The sequence below is a fragment of the Etheostoma spectabile genome, chromosome 18 (genome assembly GCF_008692095.1).
Source record: "Etheostoma spectabile isolate EspeVRDwgs_2016 chromosome 18, UIUC_Espe_1.0, whole genome shotgun sequence".
In the NCBI taxonomy this organism is placed as follows: domain Eukaryota; kingdom Metazoa; phylum Chordata; class Actinopteri; order Perciformes; family Percidae; genus Etheostoma; species Etheostoma spectabile.
In genome coordinates, this window is record NC_045750.1 from 18922002 (window position 1) to 18928174 (window position 6173).

Consider the following 6173-nt stretch of genomic DNA (forward strand, 5'->3'; position numbering starts at 1 on the left):
GGCTGGACACAAGGTTATGTGCCCTGAGTGTTAAGGTGAGGTAGAGCTAGGTTTGTGCTCGCTGTAGGGTTGCTTGGTGTTACGGAAATGACATAACCTTTAAATTTTTGTAACTAATAGGATGTGTGATTTGGTTGTTTCTCTTAAGGGAGTGTGACCATGTTCCCACATTTCTAAGATTTTTTTCATCATTAAGCCCTGTAGAACAGGGCTGTGGGACCATGGGCTGTGGGACCATAAGCCTCTGGGAACCTAGGGCTGTGGGACCATAGGGCTGTGGGACCATAAGCCTCTGGGAACCTAGGGCTTTGGGACCAATGGGCTATGGTACCATTGGGCAGTGTACCACTGGGCTGTGGGACCATTTGGCTGTGGGAACATGGGGCTGGGGGACCATGGGGCGGTGGGACCATTGGGATATGGGAACATAGGGCTGACCCCATAAATTGATACGTAAATAGAGTTTGCTCTAAAATGTGGTGCTTTGGAGCCTTTTAATTATGTTTATTAGTAGTACAGTTATTTGTAAAATGTTGGTCGCCTAAAGAGAACTTGTTCAGCGTTTAGTTGAACTAAAAGACACTCAAGACAGGACTTTTCAAAGGTCTGCATCCGAACCGAATGGCAAGTCAATCCGGACCAGCCCATTCCTCTTGTTGTGAATATAAAACTGGATGAAGTGTTATGCAGTGTTGGAATGTAACTTTCTACTTCTACTCTGTTACAATTTAGAGAAAAATATTGAAATTTTTACTCCACTACATTAATCTGACAGCTTTAGTTACTAGTTACTTTACATATTAAGATTTCTGCACACAAAACACATGTAGTTTATAAATCTGTTTATTATAAAGCAAACTAGCAACAATATAATGGCCTACAAGTCCAGCTGAGATGATTAGATCGTCAAACACACAACTGTTTGGATTGTTCTTTACTTTTATTACTTTAACTACACTTTCTGGATGATACTTACATACTTTTACTTCATTATAATTTTCAAACACTCTTAACAGAGTATTTTTACAGTGTGGTATTAGTACTTTTTCTGAAGTAAAGGATCAGTATACCTCTTCCACCATTTATTGTATGTACACTCAAATAAGCTGTACATTGTTGGTATTTTATTGTGGACTACATAGTAAATTAAATTAACGTCTGGGAATTCCACCATCACTAAATTAAACTAAATACTGCACTATTTCTGTTATAGGAAACGGTTTCCAACACATGTGTACTTGATGACTGCAGCTGGCCGTGCACGCGCCTGTTCCGGTGTATAATCAAGCCTAAGAGGGAGCCCATTTTAAGTTTTACTGAATAATCAAACAACACAGTGATGGTGGAGGAGCCAGTCGCGTCACCACACATGAATGATGTGGAGTGAAACTGACCCAATGTTTCCCTAAGTGTAGATGTCTGGCTATCCTCATTTGTCAACAATGATTTGAACAACCCCGCTGTCACACTGACAAGAGCTGTGACAGGAAGTGAAGCAGTTGTCCTGCCAACACACTGGCGCATTGTGACATTTGTAAGCTGAAAGTGATTTTTGTGTGAAGCCGTTGTCTTCGTTTAAAGCAAACGAAGAGCTGTGATCCTTGTATAATGTGAAATGGACTATAAAAGCAGTGTTTTATGTGAGCAGGGCCAATTAATTAGCACTTTAATTGATTTTAATTTGCATGGAAATATCACGCTGGAACGAAAAAGGATTGTCTTTACATGTGGTTGTCTTTAATGTGGATTCAATTATTAGAGTTATGTGTTATGAATAACAAGAATGTTAAGTCATTTGAGGCTCCATTAGTTCTGTTTGTGCCTCATTTTTCTAGCTGCTGATCTTTCGGTAATTACAGCAAAATTATATATTTTATTTCTGTACTGCGGCAAAAACTACTAATAACTTCTTGATCTCCCTGAAGTTGCAATATCACACATTCTGTGACCCATTAACTAAGACACAACACACTAAACTTTTGCTATACCCACAAAAGTATAAAACTAGAGCAACATTCCAGACAGAAAATGTGCTTAATATATACAGATGCATACTTCTCTCTTTGAGTTTCCTAATTGGATCACAGAGAAATGTGGTTTTCTGATGTACTTCCTTGTCTCCTGATGAACCAATTTTCATAATTGTGACTCAAGGCACATGTGAGTTTAAACACTTTTTTTGTGTGGAATGATTAGTCTTTCTCTAGCGCTTTGCATTTTAAAAACTTCGGCGGAGTCGCAGACAGACTCCAGCAGGAATGTGATTGTATCAACAAAACCGTGTCAGGTGCAAATGGCTTTGAGCTGCCCCACAACAATACCCGTTGAGTTTTCAACACTTGAGATTTCCACTGGGACAGCCTTTCCATATTACCGATCTATAAAAAGAAGCAAATTGCCTGCTTGCACAACCAAAACCCCCATTTGACAGGGCCTCTGGGCTGCCTCTATTAAAGCTCTGGGTGGTGTTTTTCCTCCAGGGTCTCGCCCCCCACCCCCCGCCCCACTCTGCCTCCTGGATGCCAGGACCAGCCTGCACACAGCCCGCCCGCCCCCCTCACCCCCGGCTGTGGGCGCCGGCTTGTTCGCTACTTACTGACACAGCCTAAGAGATGCATGGGAACAAGATACAACTGTGTACAGAAGTATTTCCAACTTCTGTACACATCTCTGCAGCGTGTGACTGTCTGTGGCGTGAAATCCGAGCCTGCAGGGAGGAAACACTGGGAGAGGAGTTAAGTGCTGCCTGCAGATGAGGACACTGGATGAATGCTGAACACATTTCTATGGTAAGGCAAACAAATTGTAAATCTGTGTTGTGTACTTATTCTCTATATACAGTATGTACTTACTCCACTGACTGTAGTGGAATTATTGGCCTTTAACCATGTAGATCATTACGTAGCCCCAGGGGTGTCACAGAGTGTGAGTTTGTGTATGTGGGGGGGGGGACGACGAAAGAAAAAATACTTGGGGGACAAACACTTTTGCAAGATATTTACTTTGTTTTGCGAGATATCGAGTTTCATTTGCGAGATCTTGACTTTGTTTTGCAAGATATTGAGTTTTATTTGCGGTAATCCAACAAACAATAAGGCTAACCTAGCTTGTAGCGTGCTAGCTAGTGTCTAGCTAGCTAGTAGCACGACATGGTTACATTTCCTTGGTTGTCTAAATACATCCATTTATTTTGATAAGCATTACTAATTAATACACAACAAAGTGAAGTGTTACACTGGACATAAAATTAGATATTGACTAATATCTCAAAACTAGGAGTATAAATAAAATATAAATCTATAAACTGGGAATCCTAGAACCCCGGGTCCATACCACAGGTTGCAGTAACATGTTGTTGAGACAACTCTGTCTTCGTCCAGCCACTTCCACTGTCATTGTTGAGCCCAAATGGGTTTGAAAAGGTGCTCCACATGGCACAGAGCTGGTGCACGCTGACACGCAAACATGTCACACTCTAACCGCCTCCGAGTGAACTTTGACATGTCACACACGCCTACTTTTCTCTGTTAGCCAATCAATTAGGCAACAACAAGACAAGACAGCGGCTGCTCCATTACTGTCAGCGCTGAACATAATGCCTCTAATGATTAGTGTCACTTCCACACCAGGATAACACCAAAGCTTTAATTAGAAGACGCCACGCCATGGCAACAGTGAGCATGTTTTGGTTTGTTACAATCTGAATCTGAATCAGCTTTATTTGCCAGACATGACACATACAAGGAATTCTGCTTTGGATTATACATTACTCACAATGTGCTTGCTCATACAATACAAACAACGAAAACAAACAATATATACACTCTATAAACGGAAACACTATAGACAGGTTGAGGAACTAGTGCAATGTGTGCAGGAGTAAATTATTTTTATGATAAATTGTTATTATTTTAATTACGGAGCATAGTGCAAAGAAAGATGGAATAAATAAGTAGTCTGTTATTATATCAGTATTTTATTACAATATGGACAGTATGAAAAGCTCTGAAATAGAGAATGATGACTTAATAACAGAGATGGCAAAAGTACTCACTTCCTCAGGTAAAAGTAGAAGTACTGATTTTACTTCTTTATTCAAGTAAAAGTAACACAGTACAGGCTTGGAAATTTACTTAAAGTATGAAAGTAAAAGTAGCCGTGTGAATGACAAAAAAGGCTCTTTATATGCCATTGCTTACATTTTAACTGGATGTCTGCCAATAGGCCCAAAACATCCCATATATGATTATTGTGACAGAGACTGGGATTCCAGGTTAATAACATTCTGACTGAGCAGCAAGATATGAATTCAGTTGTGATCCTGTGAGAATTTATAGATCCAGTTTCTCTTTTTTAATCTTCCCCTTAACATGTAACGGAATCTACATGTATGTGTGTGTGCTCAAATACAGCTTCTGGAAAGAAAATAAAGGATAAAATATGAATTACTAAACAGACATTAATTGAGAAGTTCCCCATACTTTTAGAATTACGCAGCACATTATAACGGTAACTCCAGTGAAATAATTTGAAACTTGTTAGAGACGACTAGATTAGGATGTTATTTAAAGCTGATTTTGGTTTCCAAGTTGAACAGATATAACTTCTCTCTTTATTAATCAAGTAACAGTACAAACGGGCAGTGGGTGCCTCTGCTATGGCTGTGTGTGTGTGGTTGTGTGTGTGTGTGGTTGTGTGTGTGTGGTTGTGTGTGTGTGTGTGTGTGTGTGTGTGGGTTCTGCAATAAACAAATACATTGTAAGGGACTGCCATACACAATGCATAGGATGCTGCCAAACAATAACAATAAAGCCACTATTAATTACATGACCTTAACGCAGTGTAACTGTAGCATGTAAATAATGCACCAATAATACAAACGTGAGCAAGGGCAATCAACAATCTCCATTATGAATCCGAATGAACAGCCATGTGCAGCCTAGCTAACAAACATGTGAAGAAAACAAACAACAGAATCACTAGCTAACTTACTTTAAATGTTCCAGAACTACAGACCAGTACAACTACAGGCTTAAAGGAGCTAACAACAGAAGTTCTACAACTTACCGATCTCAAGGACTCACACACACACACAATCTCAGCTGATTATCCTCTGCAGCTAGTCTCTTTTTCTTTTCTCTCACTTTTTTCTCCGTGTGGCTATTTTCCGATATGCACTCAGAATCACACCTGACAGACGACCTTTCTACAAAACTAAAGTAACGAGTCAATTTTTTTAAATGTAAGGAGTAGAAAGTACCGATATTAAGGTTAAAATGTAAAGAGTAAAAGTAAAATGTTGCCACAAAAATAAATAGTCTAGTTAAGTACAGTAACAAAGTATTTGTACTTTGTTACTTCCCATCTCTGATTAATAATAGGTGGACCCAGTGAACAGGTTCTCATTAGAGAAAGAGCTGGGTTATTGTACAGGAATTAAACCGGATCAGACAGCATCCAATTTAGTTAGATAGCTCACATTAATCAACCAGAGAATTGCTATGATTGTCAGGGTGTTAAGGGAATGACATGGTGTCTGCTGGGCTTCATCTCTTCTCTAACTTTAAAAACAGATTACAAGGAGGAAGTGTGCCTTTGCCTTTCACAATAAAAACCAAAGAACAATACTGAAATAAATACACAGGTCTTCTTGATTGAAACCCTTAAAATGTAGTGTAGAAAGCATTTCCTAAAGGGTCCACCTAAAGGGTCCAAGGACTCGAGACCCGACCCGGGACTAGAGCTAGGTATCAAATTTGAAACTTTTTAGGCACCGACTGAATTACGTGTTGAGTATTAAAAAATGCCACAATATTCAATACCCAATTCCAATTCCTAAGGAAAAAATCTCATCAGCGTCAGTGAGCCAATCAGTATGCAGCATGGAGCTGAACATAAATAAAAAAAATTGTGCCTTAATGTTGTAAGTTCTGTTTGTATACAAAATTAGTATTGAACAAAGCATCCTCTAAGGACCGATATCAAAGTCACGGTTTTGGTACCGGTATTGAATAATTTGAAAGAGGACCAACATTATAAAAACAAGGCCTTATTTGTAATAAAGTGGAATGATCTTTTAAGTATGTGCATCCACTAAGATGTTTGCTCAGCTTCAGCTTGTCCTAAACTTTTAAGAAACACATTCCAAAGAGGGGAAAATCTCCCCGTGGCGG